The 9,010-nt window shown below is 38.5% G+C and overlaps 1 pseudogene; it reads left to right on the top strand.

The window, feature by feature from the left end:
• LOC107703900 (probable leucine--tRNA ligase, mitochondrial) overlaps nt 1–9,010 on the top strand; it is a 63,905-nt pseudogene that overhangs the window by 20,157 nt on the left and 34,738 nt on the right.

Below are 9,010 nucleotides of genomic sequence, written 5' to 3'. Positions count from 1 at the left end.
TATTTTTTTATCACTTTAAATGTCTTTTACGGTCACATTATTCAATGCATCCTTGTTGAACAAATGTATTAATTTCTTTACAAAACAAAATCTTAGTAACTTCAACAGTGTACATGGAAGGAGGGAGCTTCATAGAGACTTGCTATATAATGTAGGCTAATAAACAACCACCCAGAACACCTTCGCGATACCCCGTCATGCAAAATTTATGCAAATAGTTTTATCTCCTAACAGATCACCAAACACTTGCTACCTTGCATCACTTTTTCCACTGTTTCATAGATTTGTGCGTTGCCATGGATACTCTCTATATGGTTTCAGAAATGTTTTCTATAGCCTTGTTGAACCACGTTTTTTTCTTTTTGAAAACATGAACTGGTTTGAATAGAGAAATGTAGCCTTTGGTTTGGCTCTTTTGCCGTTCTTGGCTCTTTGAGCGTTTTGTTTGCCTCTTACACCTCGCAGTGTGTCCAAGTCAGATCTAAGCGTGTTTGCAGACTGAATGCTTGGCAGGCCTGTTTGGCTGATAAAATCCTCTCCTGCATTACAGGCTGTGAGAAACCAAAGCACAATTACATTAGTGAATAGTTCTTGGGTCTATATTTCTGTGGTTTTAAAGGGTCATATGATGTTACTAAAAAGAACATTATTTTGTGTATTTGGTGTAATGAAATGTGTTTATGCGGTTTAAAGTAAAAAAAACCTATTTTCCACATACTGTACATTATTGTTTCTCCTCTATGCCCTGCCTTTCTGAAACGCGTCGATTTTTACGAAGCTCATCGTTCTGAAAAGCAAGGTGTGCTGTGATTGGCCAGCTATCCAGTGCGTTGTGATTGGCCGAATACCTCAAGCGTGTGACGGAAATGTTACGCCCCTTACCATACTGTGATGCCCTGTCAGGCCGGAGCAACCAGACAAAAACATTAAAACCCATTATAAACGAAGCATTTGTTGCATGCAGTGGGGACATAATTACGACCCCGGGCTGGACTCCGCTTCGTCCACGGTGAAAGCCGATCCGGCGATCCACAGTGTGATCACAGATGTATTTCCTCAGCGACCAGCACAGATCAGCTCTAGGCATGATGAAGCGGATATCGTCCTCTTTTGGAAGACCAAACAAAGTAGTTTCGCTTTCACAACGAAACACAGCGCCTTCACAACATGGCGGCGGCGCAACAACAATACTACAGCGAGAATAAAAGTTACGCCTTCTTTCTTTGCGTGAACATTTGGGCGGCGTTATGCAAATCTTCCCACATCGTGACGTAGACATGTGGGGGCGTGTTAGAACGAGCTGTTTTGGGTAGGCTTGGCTGACTCTTAACTTTTATAAAGAATATCTCTTTGGATTTGAGACTTTAGTCTTTGCAACTTTACAGATCTTCTTTATGCACCAAGAGCTTGTAACACTCCAAAGAGAAAGGAAAAATTTAAATCGCATTATATGACCCCTTTAATTTCGGTTTGAACTTGGCTTATGATGTTTTTCTAGAAATATTAGAATGAGTATTTTTCAGGTTGTATATCCCACTAGCAAACTTTTGGTAGGGTTGCCACAACCAGGGTCGGAAATGAATGGTGCCACCAAAATGTCCCCCAAATTCAAGATAAGGGGGCAAAAAATAGGCACAATTAATCTGAATCTATTATGGAAGTCACAATTAAAGTGAAATGTGAAAATTAATGAAAAGTGTCAATTGCGGCATTAGATTTAGATGTGCATCAGTGATTATAACGGGATTTTTTGTGAGAGTGCAGAACTTGTGCTAGACTGAAGTCATGGAACATTCTTTGCTCTCGGTCTGTGTATTATTTATTCTCAGTTTGAATAACCGTTTGTTTTTAATCCTACTAAAATAACCAGTGTGAAATCTTGATTTTCTAATGCATAAAAAGCTTAATACTAATTCTTAAACAGTTTGATAAAGTCATTATTGTATTATATTAGAAAAGTGTTGAATAGACATTACAATAAAAGTAACTTGAGAATAATATTTTTATTCAACAGAATTTATTGCACATGAACTTTTAAGGCTTCAATGTGGCCATAACATTGTTTTCAGGAGCTGCATCTGTGGCATTTAGGTATATTTACATAGATTGTTCAAAGGAGGCATGAATGCATTTACACTGCAATACAATTAGAATTACATAAGTAATGCTGGGAGATTAATGCAGTGGTTTTCAAACGCCTCCTTTAAACCTTTAAAAATGAAAATTCTGTCATTAATTACTCACCCTCATGTCATTCCAAACCTGTAAGACCTTCGTTCATCTTCGGAACACAACTTAAGATATTTTTGATGAATTCCGAGAGCTCTCTGACCCTCCCATAAACAGCAAGGGTCCTACCATGATCAAGGCTCACAAACAAAGCAAGGACATGATCAAAGGACATGATTTAATGAAGGACGTTATTCCTTCAGGGGTTCAACCGTAATTTTACAAAGCTATGAGAATACTTTGGTGGGTGGAGATCTGGGTGGAGCAGTAAACGCAATAATTTTAACACATTCTTTTTTCATAATTAATCACACAAAATTAACACGCTAAATTGACAGCCCTAAAATAAACAGAAATGCCATGCCAGATGCAGGTTCTGTTCCACCAAGATTGCTTTTGTTGATAACATTTGGTTGGTAACAGTCTATAGTATTAGTATTCTGATTTATTGAAGTAGTTTGTTTAATTTAAGTGTTTGACATAAAATATACCATAAATGCATTTAATAAGGTAATTTCTGTAAAAAAAAATGCTCCCAGAAATCACTTCTAGGGGGCAAATATTACCCCTTTAATGGGAAAGTAAATTTTTGGCCCTGGTCACTCCTATAGAGTGTTTTTGATGAAGTCTTGTCCTCTTCTGTTGAAGGTCTGAAAGCAATTAAGGATGGAAGAGGACTGACGCTACTAAACACATGAGGTTCTCCAGAGCAATGTTTTAAAACCGACAAAGTGTTTACACACTCCAAGAAGTCAATCTACTGGCTTACGTATACGTATAGTAAAGTGTTTCAGCTGAAAGAATGACACTCATGACCTTTACGCATTTCAAAAATTGCTCGCATTGTCCTGTTCAGAACTCATTTTGTAGAGCGCTCTGCTCAAATGAGTTGAAGATTAGAATACCGTGATTGGAACGCTCTCAAATGAGACGGCCGCATCTCTACACCCTTCCGCCTCTTCGTGCAAGTGTGAAATTTCCTTTCTGCGAGTGCGTCCGAGACGCTAATGAGTGCAGTGTCGAGGAAACGGACAACATTTGGGGCCCTACAATTATTTTCCATTTGTTTAGCGCTCAGGGAGCGAAGCCTCTTGTGAGTGAGACTGCTAATGGCTAGAGACAAGAGAGGAGCGAGATGTCAAAACCCAACTGTTAGCTTTTCACATCCCATCCTTTCAGTGCTCGGCAGCCCAGCTGAGCCTTTTGGCCTGAACCTTCGTTATTATGCATAGCTTCCTCTTTTCCATCGTCTGCCTCATCTTTTTTTTTTCCACCCCAAGAGTTTCTTTTTTCAGCCCGACTCGGAGTTTGTGTATGTGTTGAGACTTTGGGCAGTTCATAAGGTTTTCTTTAAGCCTCGTTCTTCACTCGTAATGTGAAGGCAGTTGCTTGTTTTATGCCAGTAAAATGACCGTCTTCTGCTGAAACAGTTGCATGGCATTAGCATGGAGAGATCAAGAAATTCTATAACACTTGAAGTTGTCCATTAGCATTCCCATTCATCTCAATGGTGGTTGCTCTGGACTCCACATAAGTATACAAACTACACACAGCTTTGCTCAGATTTTTCCCCCTGCTAAATTATGTAGTTGCAGCATCTACCAGCAGGGAATAACCTATTCACGCTAAACCATGACTGCTTGGGAGAGATTATTGCAAATAGTGACCACAGACGGGGCGCTGCTGAAGACTTCTGGATTGTAAAGAAAGTCGATGAATCATTGAATTATTCACTCAACCAATTTATTAAAAACATTCAATCATTCGTTAAGTAACGCCACTACTGAGACTTTGTTTGGAAGTATTTTGGTTGGCAAACCAGAAATAAGTAATATATTTACATGTACAAAAGTTTGAGGGGCTACAAAAGATTTCTGTTTCAAATGTGGTTCTTATGGACATCAAAGAGTCGTGAAAAAAGATGTAGGTTTCCAAATTGGTAATAATCTGAAAAGTTTCTTGAGCTGCAAATGAGCATGTTAGAATGATTTCTGAAGGATCATGTCACACGAAAGATGTGACATGATAATGATGCTGAAAATTCAGCTTTGCATCACAGGAATAAATTACATTTTAAAATAGAGAAGAGCCGTTTTAAATTGTAATAATATTTCACAATTTTACTGTTTTTAATGTATCCAATAAATGCAGCCTTGGTGAACATAAGAGACTTCTTTTAAACACATTCGAGACTTCTTTCAAAAACATTCAAATCGTACCAACCCCAAGTTTTTTTTTTTTATTGTATATTTAATATAGATTAGATAAAGTTAAATAAATATATTCACATATAATGTTATTTATGTATTTATATTTTATTTATTTATTTAGTTACAGGTTATTAATACTAAATTCTGTCTTGCAGTCTCTTTTGGATGCTTAGATAAATTAAATATATTCACGTATAATTGTATGTATGTATGTATGTATGTAGTCATTAATACATTATTTTGTCTTGCAGCCTCTTCTTGATGCTTTGACAGATCTCCCCGAATGGTATGGAGTCAAAAGCATGCAGGCCAACTGGATTGGAGACTGCTCAGGCTGCTTTTTCAACCACATATTGAAGGTACTGAATGCTTCATCTATGAAATACACTTACAGCTCTTGTGCATCCAGACAGGATTTGGTTTTCATCAGCTTCGCAGCTCTTTCAGAGCTGTATTTACTGCTAACCGCTCACACAGTGTTTTCTATGAAATGATGAATTTCCATGCTGGCATATGAACGTGTGCATTTCATCAGGTTTGATTCAGAGTTTGGCTGCAGGCCGTGTGTCCAGCTTTGTTTCGTCGAGTCTGTTGTGGGAGGATATTTGTGCTTATTAAAATCATAATTTGATTTCCAGCACAGAAGAGTGTCCGTTTGCCAGAATCAGTGTATCTGTTGCATCTCTGTTTGTCAGGTGGATGGTCGTGACTCAGGAGAGGTGTTGTCTGCTACACTTGTTCTCCAGAGGCTGTGTTCGGAGCGGCTTATGTCTCAGTCCTGCCCTCCCACCGGCTGTTGCACGGCTCCAGTGCCCTCAAAACACACACACACACACACACACACACAGACACACACACACACACACACTAGATGCTTGAGAAGTAATTCTCTCAGGAACATCATCTACGGAAACTGAAGGAGTTCAACAGGGTTTAATAGTGAAACATATTCCATCAGCACTTTTAAAGTTTTGCGGCAAAATAATTTTTTACTGAAACCGAAAGTTTTCCAAAACCAAAACAAAGCAAATCGTTTATTTAATAATCAATTAATTAAATGTATTTAATCATCAACAGTTGTATAAACATTTAAAGTGCACATAAGGCAGTTTTTTTATGTCACATTTTTAATAACAGAATTATGTTTCTACTCAATTTGTTGTTGAAATATAGGCATTTAAATGGAGGCTGTAACAAAAAATTGTTTTCATGACAGATTTATTCAAACATACATTAAATAATGACGTAAAAATATAATGAATATATAAAATAGTGCATACACTACCGGTCAAAAGATTGGGATCATTAAGATTTTTGAAAAAAATCTCTTATGCTTGCAGGAATAAATTACATTTTAAAATATATTCAAAATAGAAAACTGTTTCAGCCAAAAAAATTTTGACTGCTGAAATTTTGTTGCATCACTAGCTCATATTTTATAAAGTTACTTACATGAAGATGACAGTAAAGAATGAATGCATGTCATGAAGATGCATTTATATATTGTTTTTGTGGTGTGTAGGTGTGTTTTAACTCTCCAGGCTGTGGTGGTTAGTTGTTGATTTTGTGGTCTCGCACCAAACCCTGAAATAACTGTGAATCCCAAAGGCTTTGGAAGAGGACAGATTTCGGTTAATGAGATCTCAGATTCAGCCTTAGTTACCAGCGCTGGTTGATTGACCTTTGACTCCTGCTTGCGCAGACAGCCTGACTGAGGTCACGGCCCTCAATGTGTTCACCGGCCGCGAGGTTCCAGTGGTGATCTTCGGCAAGAATGAGTTCGATGGACATCTGGACACTGTGATAGGTGAGAAGATGCTTCTCTGTGTGTGTGTGTGTGTGTGTGTGTGTGTGTGTGTGTGTGTGTGAAGGGAGGATCTCTGTCTGTAAATCTTTAGTTTGTTAATGCAGTACATTCAGAATGCATTGGGATTTTATCCAGCAGAGACAGCAGTGTCATTACATTTTGTATGTGAGTGAATTTCTTAAGGAGAATCTACACGCTCTAGTTATTTTCCAGTGTTTTTACGCATATACTATAGACACCTCATTAAACAATTTTCCAGCATGCTGTACTCCAGCATCAAGGATTTCTGTAAGAGCTCTTCAGCCTCATGTACAGTTGCCCCAAAATGTATTTAGACACTTATAGCTTGCTTAAAAATGTATGAAAGTCGATGACATGATGCTCATTAAAATGTTTCATTCATATAATGAATACACTCAAGAAAATGTTTTTAAATTCTGATTTGGAGAAAATATCAAAAAGCTTTATCCAACCTGAAATTGTAATGGAATTAAAATCCCGAAATTCTTGTATGTAATATACTGTTGGAATAAAAAGTAATTTTTGTTTTAAAATGTTATTCATATTTGAAAACAATTTCTCCACCAAGTCAGTGCAGGGTTGTTTAGTCGTAATGATTTTGTTTCACAGATAAGACAAACACAAAACAACACATTTTTTGAAATACATAAAGATAAATAATGTTTTCTATATAAAATATAGTATATACAAATATTTGTTAAATTGATTTTTTATGACATTGCGAGAGTAATTCAGGTTTTCAAATGGTAAACCCTAAGAATGCTCTTTATAATTCAAAGAAATCATATTTATTTACTCCGACAGTAGAAATAATTGTATATATTTTAAATTAATGATTAAGACGCAAACACTCACATGTATGCAGTGTTTAAGGATATGTTTTTCTTAATGGTTACACTGATTGACATCATATAAAGCCTTGTGTTTTGTATAAACTGTAAATTTCAGTATAAAGTTGTGCAACCAACATGAATGCAAATATTATGTTTCTGATAACTTGACATTCATTGACCCACAAATGCTGTTGGATTAGATTAGAGATTAGATTTAAAAAGTATTAAACCAAATGACACGTACAAACTTGTATTTATACTCGGCTACGTTTTCTCAGACACACATTTATGTGGCCAATAGTGTATGAAACTTTTAACAAATCAGATTACTATTTGATGAGTAAAAATGCATGAAGTGACCCTTAAACAGGACCTTAGGTGAAGGATCCAGTCCTGAATTTAACACCGGTGTCCTGCAGAGGAACTCTAAACAACCACAAAAAGTCACACTTCTTGCATTTATCATTAGATATATAAGCTAGTTTTCTTTAAAATTACTTTTTAATTTTGTATTCTTAATAACAGGCATTCCAGAGAGCAATGAAGAGGACGCAGAGTTGGCTCGGTCTCTGGGTTTGAGCTGGAACTCTGTTCTGAAGACAGAAGAAGACGGAACGCAGACTCTAATAAACTCAGATGAGGTAAACTCACCATCACGATTAAACATGAGAGCAGAGGTTAACCAGCTAACCGGTTACACATCGGGATCATCTCATCCGCTGTAGTTCACAGGTCAAAGCCGGGTAGAAGCTTTTAACTCTGTTACCCAGAAAGCCCGGGAGAGGAACGCTGGTGCATACCTCACTAGTACCAAGTTACGTGATTGGCTGATCTCGAGGCAGTGCTACTGGGGCACATCCATTCCCATAGTGCACTGCGGCGGCTGCGGGCCTGTGCCAGTTCCAGTGGAGGAGCTGCCAGTCATGCTACCTAAAGTACCGTCCCTCACAGGGAAAGGGGCGTCGCCCTTAAAGAAGGCACGGGATTGGCTGAGCTGCCAGTGTCCAAGGTGAGTGCAAGAGTTTGAGTAAAAAAAAAAATCTTTCTCCGATAATCGTCATTTAAAAGTAGATGTAAGTTGAGCTTTTACTAAATATTTTTGTAAGCAGTATTTAGACTTGTAATTGACCCTTTGCAAAGACCTGCCCCCTTAGTTACCGTTGCTATGTCTGACATGCCACACATCATGTTCTTATTTACGGCTTAACGCTAGTGGCCTATGACTATGTGAGCCTTGGCTACCATGCCGACCGGTTTAACGCTAGTGGCCTATGACTATGTGAGCCTTGGCTACCATGCCGACCGGTTTAACGCTAGTGGCCTATGACTATGTGAGCCTTGGCTACCATGCCGACCGGTTTAACACTAGTGGCCTATGACTATGTGAGCCTTGGCTACCATGCCGACCGGCTTAACACTAGTGGCCTATGACTATGTGAGATTTGGCTACCATGCCGGCCGGCTTAATGCTAGTGGCCTATGGCTATGTGAGCCTTGGCTACCATGCCGACCGGCTTAACGCTAGTGACCTATGACTATGTGAGCCTTGGCTACCATGCCGACCGGCTTAACACTAGTGGCCTATGGCTATGTGAGCCTTGGCTACCACGCCAACAGGCTTAACAATAGTGGGCTATGACTATGTGAGCCTGGGCTACCACGCTGACCGGCTTAACTCTAATTCAATGCGCACTATGTGTAATGTTTAATTAACAAAATGGATATATGTTGTAATCCGATAGATAAGACCCCAGCACCCACCGGAGCAAATATCATAATTTAGTCATTTGATAACTGCTGTTACTTTCTCCACTTCATCAGTCCCAGCGGCAGTGTAACAGCTTCTTAATTCATGTTCATGCAATGATGAGATGGGCAAAGTTAGCCGATGCATGCCATTTTACTCTCTC

Source organism: Sinocyclocheilus anshuiensis, unplaced genomic scaffold (assembly GCF_001515605.1).
Source record: "Sinocyclocheilus anshuiensis isolate Anshui unplaced genomic scaffold, SAMN03320099.WGS_v1.1 scaffold991, whole genome shotgun sequence".
NCBI lineage: Eukaryota > Metazoa > Chordata > Actinopteri > Cypriniformes > Cyprinidae > Sinocyclocheilus > Sinocyclocheilus anshuiensis.
This window is presented reverse-complemented; position numbering and strand designations above follow the sequence as displayed.